At 35.7% G+C, this 17,682-nt stretch overlaps 1 protein-coding gene across 3 annotated transcripts in view; it reads right to left on the bottom strand.

The window, feature by feature from the left end:
* Positions 1–17,682, bottom strand: part of CCDC102B (coiled-coil domain containing 102B) — a 189,525-nt gene that overhangs the window by 129,655 nt on the left and 42,188 nt on the right. The window lies entirely within an intron of this gene.

Below are 17,682 nucleotides of genomic sequence, written 5' to 3'. Positions count from 1 at the left end.
ATTGTACCTTTACAAAAATAAAGCATAGGTAATGTTTTAATATAGTAACTGGTAACCATACCTTATTTCTTTCTCTGCTATTTATGGAACAACAGTATTAAAAAAAAAAAAAATTGTTTTAGATAACATTGAAACTGCTTTTGGTCTAACATTGTCAAAGTTCATTTTTATTCCCCCAAAATCAACACATTTTTAGTTATAGTCTGTTTACAGTTTAAAACTACTGTAATGAATATTCATTAAACTGAAGACATTGTAAAGCACTAGAAATCACTATCCTAATAACCAGGGGAAGGATTTTTAAGTTTTCACACTACTCTGTTTCTTGAGGTCACAATTAATAGTCTTAAGGGAAATATTATCATTTATGGCCAATGCTGTAACCTTAATTTAGAATAATCAAGCTTTCTGAATTAATTTATCTAATCCACATACAGAAGGAATTAAATATATTAACAAAAAGCCACGTTACTAAGCCATATAATTATGTAACAACTGATTTTATTTACTCTTTAGAGACAACTAGACAGAAGCTTTGTCAAATGTATGTATGAAATGTTCCTCAGATTTCAAAATAAAAATTGGTAAAATGAGTTTATTTTTATAGCACAATGAGTTTATTTTTATAGCTTATCTTAAGTACTAACAGATATTTATCAGAAGATTATTATTGACAAGTACTTACTATTAACAAGTTATTATTAACTGGCACTTATGAGACAAAAGAGCCAGAGAGGTGTACTTTTTCAGATATTGGTTACTTTTATTTTAAAATAAATTTCTGGAAAATAATGAAAAGCTAGTGAACATGAAGCAAAGAGAATGGGTGTTACAGCATCAGATTGTAACAATACGATTATCTAGCTAAATCAGATAGTAAACTTGTCTGCTCCAACCTTATTTCTGCGCAAATAAAAACAATTAGAAAGTATAAAGAGGCTCATTCAGATTTTCAGAGGAAAGTAGAAATGCTTTCTGAGATTCTCTAGTAAGAACAAAAATCGTATTTGATAACAATAATATTTTTCCAGATATTTCTCTAGCTAGTATTCTATATATGATAAACTAGAGGATTCCCCAAAAGACTGAGTACAGTGTGTGTGTGGGGGGAAGACAACAGAGTGCTTTTTTTCTCCACAAGCTTCACCTTCTCATGATGAAGAACAAGATAAACAGCAGTGCTGATGTCTCAAACAGTTTCTATGTATAAATCAGATCACAATCATAAACTTATTCATTTGAAAATGAGGTCCATAATGTCCAAAGTCTTACATTATTTAGGTATGGGCACTTTATGAACTAAAGTTGCAACTAAATCCTAAACTATAATCCCTGGAATAAATAGGAAATCAAAGACAAAAGAACTAAGACATTACAAGAAAATACTTCATTAGCAAATTAAATAGATCCATCTCTAAGTTCCATTTCTAAGCCAATTCACATACTGTATGGCAATCAGCAACCGTATGAATTTAAATAAGAGGAAGTGCTGGATTCTTCACCTGGGACAGGGTAATCTTGGTTATATGTACAAACTGGGGGATGAGGGGCTGGAGACTAGCCTCATGGAAAGAGATCTTGGGGTTTGGGTTGATGGAAAGTTAAATATGAGTCAACAGTGTGCCCTGGCACACAAAAGGGCTAACCATGTCCTGGGGTACATCAAGCACAGCATAGCTATCTGGTTGAGGGAGGTGATTGTCCCACTCTACACTGCACTGGTGTGGCCCCACCTCGAGTATTATGTGCAGTTTTGGGCACCACAATATAAGAAGAAAGGTGATCAAGATGGTGAAATGTCTTGAGGGCAAGAATTGTGAGGAGCAGCTGAGGTCACTTGGTTTGTTCAGTTTAAAGAAAAGAAGGCTGAGAGGTGACCTGACCTCATTGCTGCCTACAACTTCCTCAAGAGGGAAGAGCTGATCTCCTGTCTCTGGTGACCAGCGGCAGGACATGAGGAAATGACATGAAGCTGCATCAGGGGAAATCCAGATTGGACATTAGGAAAAGTTTCTTCACTGAGAGGGTGGTTGGTCACTGAAAAAAGATCCCCAGGGAAGTAGTCAGGGCACTAAGCCTGTCAGAGCTCAAGGAGTGTCTGGACAACACTCTTAGTCATATGGTTTATCTTTAAGACATCTGTCACATCTCACTCAAATGAGGGAGACAAGCGACTTAGATTTGTAAATCCCCAATTGAGTGGACAATGGTGAGAAAAGTCTCAAAGTCCAGACACTTATTAACTTCCCACAATGTACTAATTGGATACATAATAACTGGCTAAGTATATAACGAGTTATGGCAAGTGATATAGTATGCCTTGCATTATTTAATGGTAGTGAGGAGAAAGGGTAGAAAGAAAAGGAGGGAGATAGAGAGAATACAGAAATAGAGATCACTAGTCAGGTTCCTGCATTGGTCCTGTTCGAGTTTATCAGGGATGCATCCGTCTTCTTCATGTCTTCCTTTTCTTTCTCTCCTTCACTCCTCGCCGCCCCCCCCCCCCCCCCCCCCCCCCCCTCAATTTATACACACTTTCCTTGGGTCTGTCCCCAGGGTTGACCCACATACCTGCATATCCCATGTATGAGGAAGGATAAGGTGTTTCATGGGATGATGTAATTTGCATGATCTTGTTAATCTTTATTAGCATATTCAGGGGTGTCAACTTTAATATGCATTTCGCAGATAATGAAGCAAAGTTCATTCACCGGACAGATGGCCCTTGAAACTTTACAAGATGCATCAGAGCAGAACCGTCCTGTCTCCACAGGGCTCCCTGCTCCAGCTGTATCCTGTGCTATCCCGGCAGCCTTATCAGCTCCAGCCTCCACACTATCCAACCCGTGACTATGGTTTCACTACTTGTGAGTGTTAGAGACATTCCTTGGCTTGGAGGGCCTCTGTTCCCCCCCATCCCTTATCTCTCTTAGGTGTTTTCTCTTGCAGGCTTGTTTCTCTCAGGCTCTGCTTCAGGGAGCTACAAGTCATCTCTCACGCAGTCCTGCAAGGAGCAGGGAGTTGGATGGGATCCTTATGGATCCCTTTCAACTTAAGATCTTCTATGATTCTATGACTCTAAATACAGAGGATGAGTACCAACTACTTCACTTAGAAACGTCAATTGTCAAAGAGTTAAAAACTGAATAGATTATGTCTAAAGGCATTTTATTCTACCAACAAAAGATACTTCCTCAGGGTGATCCTTTTCATCATGGATTATTTGCTTCCCTTAACAAACAAAACAACAAGAACAACAAATGAGCAACCCTCCTCACACACACTTCAACAGAATTCCTGAAACCTTGGCCAGTCTTAACATCATGATATGCTGTTGGAGGGTACTCTTTGGAGAGAACGCTGAAACAGTTCATAAAAATAAAATGGGCCTTTGATCTAAGATTAGGCAAGCTAGCAAGTAAGAAAGAAACAAATATACTCCTTTCATACTTTGTATCATAAAGGCCGACTAAGTGGGAATGAATTTTATCTTTTTAGACAATTATGCTATTCAGCAGTTTTCTTTACATTATGAACTTGTTCTTGTATGAAAATACTAGAGATTATTTACCAAGCTAAATTCCTTAGAATGTGACAAATATGTGTAATGAGATTAAACAAGGAATCAGGGAAGGATAATTTTATACCCTTGTTTTGGGTTTGGGCTTTTTTGGCATGGTCTACCCACTGGTGATGGAGTACAAATGGTATCTCCAATGCACAAAGGCAATGTAAGATGCTCACATGTTCCTAATGAGGTCTTTTGAATTCACTGATTCTCTCTACAATAACTGGAAATGAAGGGATCATATACCTCTATTTAGCACCAAATCTTTTTTCTCCCTCCCTTCAAATTGTGCAGATTTATAGTTGCTCAAATACCATCTACTGGAGTACAATCCAAAAAAATGTATTTTTTTTCTAAATAAATATGCAAGCACAATGTCTTACAAGTACATATGAAAGATCTGGAACATGAGAAAGTCCTATGTTCCTGCAAAGCATCTGCCAAAAGACACAAATTCTAAGCCTGAAAGTTTGCCTTTTCACAGTGATGACACTAATTGATATCAATTCATATTTGGCAGACTTCAAGTAGAGAGAAAGCCATCCAAGGCTCAGTTTCAGTCAGGCAATTAGGCACAAGATGACTACCAAGCTAAAATTTGATGTCAAAGATAAATTTACTTATCTCTGTGTCAGCAAAATTTCAAGATGTCTACAAGCTCCGGTAATGATAAATTTAAATATTCAATATATAATATACATAAAAAACTCCATAATGATGTCAGAAAAAACTACTAACTTGTACAACATCATGAATAGGCAATTTTGTTATAATTAATTTTACCATAAACCATTGTCCAGTAAAGTACTAGAACTCATATTTTCTGGAATACTAATTTTCAGAGTGTTAGTAATCAGAATTGGTTTGTTATTCGTTAGAGTTCTCCCAAACTCTACCTTATGCTTATTCCAAATAACATTTTTCATATAATGCTCTCATAGGAAGCATTTGATCTCTTCTTCATTTTTGGCAAAGAATGTGCAAAATAAGTGAGGTGCCAGATCTCAACTTTCAGATTTGAAGTCAGACAGTAGCTTCACAAAGTCATCATGCGTGATTTTGTCACTCCCAGCTAAAAAGATCAACCTTCTCTTGAGTAGACAAAATTTGTCTCCCACACCTGTGCAATGCGTTCCCAATCTCACTCACACCCCCAAACCCCTGTCAGGGCCCTTCCAGCTCCAGAAGTTCAGCTGGCAGCACTCAAGGCCAGATAGCTCATGTGAGCTGTTGTAAAGAGCTGGAAGAAGACTCAGCAGAGGGAAGTCTCTCTTTGTCTCAGGGCTGCTTTTAATCTGAATATTCCAGATCCCATCCTTGATGGAGCTATGTTGTAAATATTTACAAATTTGGATTTAAAACAGACAGGAGAGGTTCATACGAATGTAATACAGATTGCAGAAAACAGCTTTGATATTGTTTTATGAGGAACACAGGTGTCCTTGAACTGACTAGTCTCATCTTTCTATATGAAATTTTGAACATATTTTATCTTGAAGCAAATAAAAGTAATTATGTGTGAAATTATATATTTTAACTCATTTAGTGGAAAACTGAAATATTGTTATTAAAAAAACATGGAGGAGAATTTATTACTTTTTAAGAATGAAAATATCTGAAAATTGCTGACCATGTATTTGGTGGTAACATATTTGTTAATTAATCTTCCTAAAGTAAAGGAGAATGCAGACATTTATTTTAATTGAGACTTAAAGAATATTATTTTACATTACTTTTTCTGAATTTTTATAATCCATAGTAATAGATAATCTAAACAAATCATTACAATCTTTAAGCAGGATACTTCTGTCATGCAGAATAATGAGCATGTGTAAAGATACATGTTGATATTTGCAGAACAAAAATTCAAAAAAGGAAAAATATTTGCTGCTTACAATATTTTTCCAATGACATACATGAATCCAGTTTTACTTATCAATTGTTACTCAGTCATATTTTCAATACAATTTAAGCAACTCAACTCTTTAAGCAGTATGGATACTGCATGTATCAAGTGTGAAAAATATTTCCTATGCAAGTTCGGCTACTTGTTCCATGAATTATCTTCACTCTCTTAATTTAATTAGGAACTAAAACATGTTAATGGCTTAATGATTGCTCATGATAGATGCAACAGTATGTTCATTACAAAGGTCTCAGAAAACCTGTGAATGTACAATATTTTTATGGCTTTTAGTGGTACATTGAAATCCATAAAAAAAGAAAACTGGGTCAATTTTACATATTTATTTTAAAGTGAGTTAGAAATGAGAATGTTATATTCTCTTGCTGTTCACCTTACTTCAAAGATGAAATTCACAGCAGTAATGTCTCATTCAAGAATCACACTACTGTTTTTCTAATTGAAATTTTTCTAACTTCTAAGAGTTGTATTTTTACATAAGAGATGAAAGTACATTCATAGAAAACATATAAACTTAAACACTTTGGAAAGTTGATTTTCTGTCATTCATGTCATTCTTCCAAAATGAGCAGGGACACTAAAGCAAAGCAAAAAATTGGGTCTAGAATTAAGTTAGGAAAAAAAGCAAAATTAAGTATTTCATGTCATGATCTCTTTAATGTAATTTTGTGCAAAAAATCTTGCTGGATTATGGTCTTTCAGAATGCACCCAAGTCAGCTCAACCCTCTTTGAAATGTTGCAAGAAGTGTCTTTTTATAACCTGGTGCTTTAGCTTCCAGAAAAGATTAAACACAGTGACTAAAGGCAATGCTAGACATTAACTCAGATTTTTGAGAACATATTCCTCTCATTAAACCAAAGCAAACCAAAAGAAAACAAAAAAGCTTCAGGGATATGTTTTCCTCTAGAAACAAGATTTGGAATGTTGTTTATTTTTCAATTGAAAAAACACACCAACCTTATTTTCCAGTTATGAGCTCCCTGCCTTTAGAGAAAGTAACTTTTTCACTTTAAAAAAAAAAAAAAAGAAAAAGAAAAAATAAAAAATAATACTTACATATGCTGATGGGCTCTGCAGATTGTTTCATAACTGTACAACTAGAGCTGCTCTGAGATAGACCTAGTACCCCTCACTGAGCTTGAATGCACCTCCGGATCTTTTGATCTACTCCATGTGACAGTTTCAAAAGGCTGAAAATCTCCTCATCCATTGTGCAAGTAACCTGTGCAGACCTGCTTTCCTTTCCACTACACAGCCAGAGAAAACAAGTGTTGTGAAAACTAGTACAGCAAGATGAGGAAAGCAGCTAGATGAACTTTTCTCAGTAAGGAAGTTGAGCCACATGCTATTGAAAATGCAATACAAGGCAAACATTCAAAAAGTGTTAGCTGTTTTGAACTGACCTAATGAAATTTTTGTGATTATATATGCATACATAAAATACATACATATATGTGTATAGACATAGACATGTTCCTCTGTTCCTTTAAAGGGATTCTGGCATTTAAAAAAAAAAAGTTTTCTATCCTTCCTTACATGAAAATTATATACCCTTTAAGTTAATCTAAAGTTAAAGTCTACTATCTTCTGTCACTTTTTACACAAAAACATTTCACAGGAACACTAATACTTATTTTTCATTTTGACATTTAATACTGAAACTTCAATTAGAAAATGCAAATTCATTGAATAGAAGTGATACCTATGTCACATCTCCAGTGAAAAGAATTTCAGGGATTTTCTTTTCCACATAAAATATACATTCTAATAGGTGTACAGATAGTAAGTATTTTAGATGCTCTCAGGTGAAACTACAGATTCTGATTTATAAAGGAATTAAAAGCTTACTAAACAATTTGCAACATGTGAAAAAATCCTCGGGATGTTTCATTTTCCCTTCAAATGTGAATATTTTTACTCCATAAAATGCCTCCACAAACTAACACTGACTTTTATTTTTCAATAGGAAGATCAGAATAATGGTGGAAGCATAGAGTGAGGTCAAGATACTGTCAGTGAAGTGCATAATTGCTAAAGGTGAATGGTAGAAATGAAGTATGGTGTAGTGCCCTTTTGAAACTGGATAATTACTTCTTAGAGGTAACCTACACCATTTTATGACTAACATGAAAGACAGAGCCCTGAGAAAAACCAACACAGAAAGAGGAACTCCTCCTGGTACATTTCATTAGCAGGAAAATCTTAATGCTCTAGTTCAGTTTAAGGCAACATAACAGTAGCCGAGGCTCAAAAAGTTTTATTGAAACAAGATTCTTTTTCCTTCCCTTTAGTCAAGGGAAGATGGAGTAGGATGGAGGACAACAGTTAAGCTGTCTACTCATTTTCAATGGGAGTAATGACAGCAAAAAGTACCATGATGAAGAAGACATGTAACAGTTAATATGTTTTCAGATGGAAAACAAAAATTTCCACACACCCCTCAGGAGCAAGGGAGATAAGAAAGGAGCAATTTTTGTTTGGTTTTAGCACAAAGTTTTGTTAGGTCCCCATAAAGCTTGTGAAAAGGTAGGAAAGTGTACTTAGAGAGTTATGATCTCCAGATTTCTAAAGGCAGCATTTGAAATAGAGATGGACAGAACACAGGCATTATGGTAAAAAGCTGTAGTTTTGACAATGATACTGACAACGCTATCAGAAATAAAAAATGCCAGTTCAACCAGAAATTCTCTCTGCAAAAGGTTTTCCTTTTAACAACAGCGTTTTCTGAGAAAGATTCTCCAAACATCTTAAATAAAAGTTGTCCATACAAGATAATTCACATTACATGCAAGGCCTTTTCCACAGCAGAACTGACTGAAAACAGGAGAGTTTCATTTATTTACAATCTGAACCTTACTCAGCCACATCAAAAGATTAACATCTAATGCTATCTGTCTTCATACTAATAATCTACAGGCAAGCAAAATATAGCCTACAGACTTGCAACCCAGAGAAGCAAGAATTGCTGTTTAAACTAATAAAAAGAAACCTTTGGCAGCATCACTCAAATACCTATAAAATATCTGTTTCAGCTTGCACAGATCAAAAATGAAAATTTAAAATCAATATGCTTTTTTATGCTTTAAATGAATTCACAGGGCTTTTTTTGGTTTAAAACAGGATGAATGAAGACACATTTTTAAGATTCTTGATATCCTCACTATATTGTGCATGAAGGTCATTTCCACTCATCTACAATACAAATTATTCTACAAACTTAAAGCAAGAGACACATTGAACTGAAAGTTTAATAAGCCACAGGTTGATTATGAATTAAGGATCATGTCACCCTTCTAAAAAAGAAAACCTATTGAAATAACTATAAAGCTTTATAAAGAAACTAGTGAGTTTGACTCTTACAGATCTTTTCCCCGCAGTTACTTACAAAATTCAGCACAAGAAAGCTCTTTGTTCCTGAAGTAAACGTTCTTTTTCTGTAACTCAGACAGGAATACTCTCTCTCAAAAAAGTCATATCCAATGACCTTTTCAAAGCCAAGACCTCTACTGTTGTGCAGTTTTACCAATCACCTTCCAAGTTATTGCACGTTAACGAGAAATGCAAGGACAGAGAATCTGCCATTTCACAGTGGTAGTTTTGTTTATTTATGACATGTCATCAACTTAAAAAGTATTGAATGTGTTGCAGCTGCTAGAAGGAATTGCAAAAGTGCAGTTTTCTTAAATACGGCACCTAGGGTAGGTTGGATCAAATGAGTTAAAAAACAAGCTCTGCCTGAGGAGTCTACTATCAAGCGTAAACATCAGGTTTCTTCATCAAGAGTGCACTGTGAAACATTGTTACAATTCATGACCTAATACTGGATCTGAAGCTCTTTTATCAATGGTCTAAAAGGAATCGTATCAAACTGTTAAAGATAGTCTCGGTACAACTGGGAGAAAAAAAGAGTCCATACAGAAAGATAAGGAAAAACCTGATCCAGACAGAAGCATCTTCAAAGAGATTATTATATACAAACAGAAGAGATCAGTTAGATTTCTGAATCTGATTCTCTGAAATCCCTTTTGGTTTTAGGGCAGAAGTGTCTACACTGGCAATGACAATGGTTACATTCCACTGCATATCTCCCTTTGGGAAAGGTGTAAGAGGAAGACAGTCTTCACATAAGCAAGGCACCCATGTACAAGTGGATAGGAAACACTTTCAAGAATCTTCATTACTTGCAACATACCCTTTATTTTGTTGGGGGGAATGGGTTTTTTTAATGGTTTTTATTTGTTTTGAGATTTCTCCTGCTAGAAGCCTGTAAGAGCTTGGTGACAACTGCAAAAGCTCCTAAGGCCTAAGGTCAGAAAAGAAACCCATCAGCTTGCCTGCTTCCAAGCCCAGCACTGCTGTCCACAGGCGTGGTGTGCTGGCAAGCAAAACTATTATTCACTATGTGTGACACTAGGCAGTTTCGCAATGATTATTTACAGTGTATGTGACTGTTTCTAGAATTCTTTTCCTTTTTCATCTAAAAGAAGTAATCAAAGACTACCATAATCCATAGCACTCCTTCCACGGGAAAGGGAAGACAAATGTTGTCTACCTTTTTATTTGACAAGTACTTCAATATTCAATATAGGAAAAAATAAATTTACTCTGCTTTTTCTCTTATTGTGAGCAAGTCTGCCAAGAACACCATTTAGTCCATCAGAAACTATACTGAAAGCATGATAAATGTTATTGTGCCTGACAATATCTTGAGACACCAAGCCCTGCAACAAATCGAACTTTTTAATGAATGCTTATATTCATAACAGTGCATGTATCTGAGCACCAGCATGTTTAGTAATCAAATATTTCTTCCTTCTGGTACTACTGAAATGTTTAAGACTGCTGCAAGCTGATATCATTGCACTATGTTGACATTAAAAGAAAAGTTGCTGATTTACTAGCATTTATTTTCTCTTCCCCATCTGCACACAGATAAAACTCTCTTGTGTGTATGACTAATTTACTCCAAGTGATTTATGCAGGAATATAAGTTGTCCATAGATACATAAAAAACTTAAAGGCTGAAACTTTACAACAATGCCAAATAACATATTCAGAGATGCATAGATAAGTTCAAGAAAAGGAAAATGCTGGGAACAACGTGAGAAAAATGACCCTTGATCTCACAGATCTTTCTTTCCATGTTGATTCTGGCACTGCTTTTCTCAGTTTCTTTCAAGTTCAAGTTGATATGGACTATATATTAGATTAAAATAAATGTTAAATTCTTCACTAGAAAAACAGGAATAGTGTCCATCTTAAATAATACTTAATGCAAATTTAACAGTCCACATTAACATGTATATCAGGACATGATAGTTCTGACATTTCAGATGCTGTTTGCTGCACTGATGTCTAAAATGTAGCATCTGCATGGATTGTAATGTTCTGGTGAAGCCCCATTTAAAACAATGAATTCACATGAAGAATTGTTTAACATCAGCCACCTGCTGTTCAGGAGAATCTACTATGCATTCAAGGAGAAAAGATCTTCTGTCAATGAGTATCAGAGAAAATTATCCATAATGCCTGTCCAAAATTCTACTTGCACAAATTACCTGAAAATAATTTAAAATTTCAGAGTAACTACTTTTACCTATCTAAACTGTTGAGATCAGTAAAGAGAATACCAATGCTTCATGCACTCATTTTTACTGTAAAATTATGAAGTGTTTTTATGTTTTATCTTAAACAAAATAGATATTTACATTTTTCAAGTGGAAAAAATAAAGAAGATGACTAAACAAATACTGAAAGCTTCTTCCTCTGTAGTAGCCTTCTTCACTTTAATCACAGTTCATAAAAAGATTGAGACTAGAGGAATATCCAAACTGTCAGTATGTACCAAGTTGTATAGTACTACTTACTTATTTCACTTCTTCATACATGAATAACATAAAAATATCTAGGAAATGAGTTGGAACTAGAAAGGACTGTTAGAATAAAGATATACAATCACATGTTATAAATAAAATATCTGATAGCCATAAGATGTAAGGACAATCCTGTCATGTAGACATTTTGTAGGCTTGCCAGAAAAGCATGAATATTTGAATGAATATTTTTAAAAAATAAGAGTATGATTATTTTTTTTCTGATACTTCTTGTGCTATTTTAAGCTGCTTCTTCTCCCACATAATGTCTACTTTCATATTTACATAATTATATGATTCCCCTTAGACCCCTACTATCTCAGATTTAGTATAATATTAAATAAATAAAAAACTCTGTATCCCCACTGGCCCCCAAAATAGATTTTACTGTTGATGGAGAAGAACAGTAAATCTGTCGGGTAAGCTGTGACCTAGCTGGTAAATAGAGTTAGGATTTAAAACAGAAGGGAAGTAGTTGGTTTCCTTCTGAAATCTATGTCCACCAAATGAAACTGAAAGATAAAAGATCTGCCTTGGTTACACCTTCAGGAGAAAGAAGTCTGCACTTGTACTATCTTCAGGCCAAAAAAAAGGCATACAATAACAATACTTGCCAGTGCCCAACACTTAGTGGTAACCACCTTGACTGAAAGGTTGTCCTATCAGAAACTGAAAATACATCTTACATAGGCAATACAATGCAGCATTTAAATCACTACAATTAATCATTAAGAAGCTTGCTATCAGTATATTTCATTTTGCAGCTAAACCAAATGATCCTTAACAAAACTAGATCCACTGAAAAGCATCTACAATCTCTTCAAGACACAGTAGTCCCATAAAGCTGTGGTCCTTAATTCTACACCCCCTACTCATAAGAGTCTGAAATATAGTATCCTGAAATATATTACTCCTTTTTAGCAATAAGTAAACAAATAAATATATTAATTAATTCTGCTAAAAGGATTCAGAGTCCTTGTAATTCTGATTGTATCTCTTGAGTCTTTTTCTACTAGCTGATGATCACTACAGCAATAAACTGTATGCAAAACAGTTCAAATGCCACAATAATATACTTTTTTTCTGAAATAAATAAGCTTTATGAAGTGCTGTTGCCAATTCATTAGTGTACATAATCAGAAGCTACAGACTAACAAAGAATTTATACAAAGCACCTGTGTACTTAACCTTAAACTAATATGAAAATCAGCTTTCCAGAAGACCAAGTGTATCGAGATATCAATCATAAATTAAATTAAAACAAAAAAGACCACCAAACAAAGAATCTGATTCAATGTCTTTGTTTTGTTTGCTTTCTCATATATATATATAAAATAGCAATCTGATACAAGAAATATATTCTTGAAATACTGAAATTAATATTCACACTCACACTATGTGGAAAAATCACACATATCTTGTCTCTTATTTTAGTGAATGTATTGAGGGGGAAAGGGATGATGACATGTGTTCTAATAGCTACATAACATTAAAGAAGTTTTCCAGACAAGAACACTGAAGAATGAAGTCTTCTTACATAAGAAAACAGTTCCATTGAGATAAAAGCCAAATGGTAAACCATTTGTAGGCTGTCTTGGAAACTGAGGGGCTTTCATCCATGGTCTAAAGAGAACAAATACATAAATGCTTATTCATTTTTATAGCCAGACAATATATCAAACACGTCCACATGCCCTGATCAACTAAGTTACTAACGCACATGAAAAATGAACCATGTACTTTATTCAGAACAGAACTCAGCAATCTGTAGTTCAAGATGCAAACCCCATACATTACCAGTCCACACAAACACCTGCCATTTTTCTTACCAGTAAAGTGTGTTTCAGCTGAGAGAAGCACAGAAAAAACTGATTCCTTGGCCACATATATATAAAAAAACAGTATACTTGATTATTATGAGCACTAATGCATCTTCTATATCCAAATTTAATTAATGAAAGTAACAAAAATAATAAAAACTAAACATGACCATCTTCATCTACCTTGCAAAATAAAAAGAAATCAGCCTAATCTCAGTGTTAACTCTCAATGCAGTTTTGTCTCATATTTGCTATTCAATATTTCAATATTTTATGACCATTCCTGGTTGGGAAGCTTTCATATTGTATGCCTATTTGTAGTCAGAAAGGTAGCAGGACATATATTTGCATACTTCAAAAGAAAATATTTGGGTAAGAACCATTCCTGAATTTTGTCATCAGTATTGATATTGACTGAATTTCTAAGTAGCCTAGATGAAATCATCACTGTGAGTACATTCTTGAGGTTGAAGTTGGAAGTGTTCTCATTTAAGTCTCATCTTGAGTTTCTGGGCATTGTCTCAGGGATCCAATATTGGGGGCCTCATGGGAACCCTCTGAGGTGCTTGTGGGTACCTGTTGCTGCCATGTAAGAAGCCACTCAAGTAACTGGCCCTTAACTATCAGAATCTTGGACCCAGAGAGAGCTTCAGGAGGAGGATGGATCTCTGCAAGTCTCAGGCTGCAGGAAGTCCCCTGAGCCTCTTGCTGGGCACATGAGGAGGTGTGTAGCTGTCAAGGGACTGTGCTTCCTTGCGAAAGACCTCTAAGAAGAGGCCACCAGACTGCATAGAATCAGAGTGGATGAGAAACACATGGACTAGATCTTCTCTGAGATCTTGCAGCTTCAAGAACCTGAACTGTCAGCTGTAGGGGAGGGACAGGAAGAGCCTATGCCTACAAAGCTGGAAAGTGGAAAGTCCCATAATGATGAAGGCTGGAAGCTTGTGACTTGTTGCACTAGGAAGGTTTATGCCCCACCTGATGACCTGCACTTTCAGAACAGGTTCACCACCCCTGCAGTTGATGAGAAGACTCTCCAATGGGTGAGTCTGAGCCACTCAGGATCGCTAGAAAGAAGTGGTGAATAATAGCAATAGGAGACTCCCTATTGCAGGGAATGGGGACATCTGTCTGCTGATGGGACTTGTCAGAGTGAGTTTGCTGCTTGCTGTTTGCTGCATCTTAGATAGAATGAATGCCCCCACAAGAAAAATGAAAATCTAGATTTCTAAATTAGAAAGAAGATAAGAAATCTCTACAGGATGTCTGAGTTCTGTTCCTCCTACATTTTGACAAATTTGCCATAATGTTTTACTTTTTTTAAGCTGGTTTAATCATATGTCATTTTATCAGTTACAAATATCCCATCTATCAAGATACTAGGAAATATCCTGGAATTTTCCTCTCTTCCCCCAGAAGATGAACATGGTAAGTGAGACCTATTTACTTACTGAAAAAAATTAATTATAATTAAATTACTAATAATAAATGGTCCATCAAGTCATTGTTCCTTTAAAACTTACACTATTGTTTAAAAGAAAATACTCATATTTTCTTGTTTTATATATACTAAACCCATATATACTTATATAATTTTATGCAGACACATCAATTGACCTTATAGCTATATTCTATTATGGACAACAGTAGATGTACTGAAAGGTTTTATTACTTGAAGAAAAAGTAGAGGATATCTTATCAATGGCAATTCCCCATCTGCTCCTTTTCATTCTGCAAATAGCATCCTAGAATCACAGAAAAATTGAGGTTGGAAGGGACCTCCAGAAGTCATTGGTTCCCCCCAGCCCCAGCTCAAGCAACACCACCCAGAGCCAGTTGCCCAGGACCATGTCCAGATAGCTTTTGAATATCTCTAAGGTGGGAGACTCAGAAACTTCTCTGGGCAACCTGTGCCAGTACTTGGTCAACCTCAAAGAATAAAACTGTTCCTTGATGTTCAGAGGGAACCTCCTGTGACCATTGTGACAGTTTGTGACCACTGCTTCTGAACCTGTCATTGGGCACCACTGAAAAAAAAGCCTGACTCCGTCTTCTCTACACCTTCCCTTCAGGTATTTACAAACATTCACAAGATACATCTGAGCCTTCTCTTCCCCAGGCTGAGCAGTCCACGTTCTCTCAGCCTTTCCTCATATGACAGATGTTCCAGTCCCATCATCATCTTAGTGGACCTCTGCTGAACTCTCTCCAGCATGTCCATATCTCTCTTGTACTGGGGAGCCCAGAACTGGACCCAGTATTCCAGGTGTGGCCTCACCAGTGCTGAGTAGAGGGAAAGGATAACTTCCTTCAACCTGCTAGCAATGCTTCTCCTAATGCAGCGCAGGATACCATTACAATTCTTTGCTGCAAGGGCACACTGTTGACTCATGTTCAAATTTTATTTAATCTCTATTTTTTTCTTGACTCTGCCCCAACACCAACAACATTACTAGGCTTTCTCTTTCACTCAACCCTAACCTTATTTTCCAGCTCTGACTGGGGCCAAGACTCTCACCTCTGATTCACAGCACAAAGGCCCTCACAGTACGGATCTCTTGGATGTCCTACCTTGCCTTGGGCTCCCCAGTTCCAGCCCCAATCCAACAGCAGCTCTAAGCTCTCCCTTTTGCTCAAGGACAAGGGACATAGAATCTCACCTCCAGAACTTCTGTCACTATCACCCACAACCTCGTCTGCTCTGTGTTTCTTATTTTAGACGCTGTTCAGATATATTGTCCTCCTAATTCTATGGCTTTGCTGTATTTTAAAAGTAATGCTCATGGTATAAAATGTACCAACAACTAGATCAAAGGTCATACTGGCTTTATTCAGCTGCGCCAAAAAGATGTTACACTAGCTTACTTCAGTAATTTCACTCTGCAAATTTACTACATGGCTTAAGAAAGTCCCCTTTTCCTATGGTCTTTCAGGCTACCGGTTATCAACTTTCTACTTGGGATCTATTCTAGCTTACTTCTTCACACTAACCACTTCTAAAGGTTTTCCAGTTCCTTGAAACTGCTCATAAAGGGAACACTTTTCATTCATCCTTGTAGAAATCTGAAGAGAGTGACCCTCAAAGTAATTCCTGACTGCAGAAAACAAAGTTGAAGCTTGGTTCCCATAGAATTCAGTAACTATATACTCATAATCTTAATATTAGGCATCCTTTAAGTAGATTTTAACCTGAAGGTTATTTTTTGAATAATGACAAAACCCCTCAGATTCAAGTGCTTCTCATAATTAGAGACAGAGACTGAATCTAAACTCTTTTGGATGTACTGGACATCTTTTCGTAACATCTTTTTAACTGCAAGCTCTTCAAATTATTAATTTTTTGTTATGTTTAGCAAAATGTTGCTGCCTAGATAAGCATGACCTTACATAAAAATGGCATATACAGCATGCCTCTTTGTTATATTCCTAAATGCAAGTGATATTTGAGATGGGATTAATATGACTGAATTCTCAAACTGCATTTCCTTTTTTGCATAAGCAGACCATAATAATTACACTTCCAACCAAGACTAATCTAAATGAACATTATACAGTGGTTTAGGTGAATTTAAAGTGTTCTCTAATCTCAGACAAGGAAAGGATTCACATTTCAGCTAATCTCTTGGAGAATACTGCTTGAATTTATAAGGGACACATGTCAACAAAAGTCTCAAAACTTGATAAGACATCACTCATCTGCAGAGTGAGAACTCTAATGTGCTAACAAACAAGTACATAGTTGCTTTTGCTAATACACATGAAGAGGTTGAATTTTTAATGCAGGGAATAAACAAGTAAAAATTCCCGTATTAACTAACAATCAACTGATCTAGGAAATATATCTGAAATTAATTTATTTAAAAGAAAAAAAGAAACAAACAAACCAAAACCAAATCTTAATCTTTATGTTTCACTAACAAGCAAGGGAAAACTGGAACTCTCGACATTCACACCAAAAAGATTTTGTTTGTTTGCTTTACAAACAGTAGCATGATTTTCTTGCAGTTGATTGGATTACGACAGAACACAGCAGGGGTGACAGTGGTAATAGATTAAACAAATTGTGTTAAAAAAACTAAGTAAATGGCAAAGACTGTTTTAGGCATAGGGATTATAGCAATTATTTCTCCTAATTTAATTTGAAAACTCAAAGGGCAGCTGGTTTGGAGCATTCTTAACCAAAAAGATCTGAAACAAAACATGAGCTTTCATCCCTTAATTTGCCTCAGTGACATTTTAGCTTTATGAGAAGAAAAAAAAAAAAAGATTGCTCATTAGTTCCCCAGTGTGTTTAAAGGTTCAATGCTAGACATTTTGGTTTATATTTCAAAAGAGGGTATAACAGACCTCTTCTGAGAAACTTTTTTTTTTTTAAAAAAAAGACAGTTGAAACCTTTTATTAAACTCTGCTTATTTCCCTTTTCATCTAAGTATTGTTGCAATACTGAAGCTGCCCAATTTAAGAGTTTCTAAGATCTTGAATTAGTTTACT

Source organism: Strix aluco, chromosome 1 (assembly GCF_031877795.1).
Source record: "Strix aluco isolate bStrAlu1 chromosome 1, bStrAlu1.hap1, whole genome shotgun sequence".
NCBI lineage: Eukaryota > Metazoa > Chordata > Aves > Strigiformes > Strigidae > Strix > Strix aluco.
The sequence above is the reverse complement of the archived record's forward strand: the minus strand, read 5'-3'. Positions and strand labels throughout refer to the sequence as shown.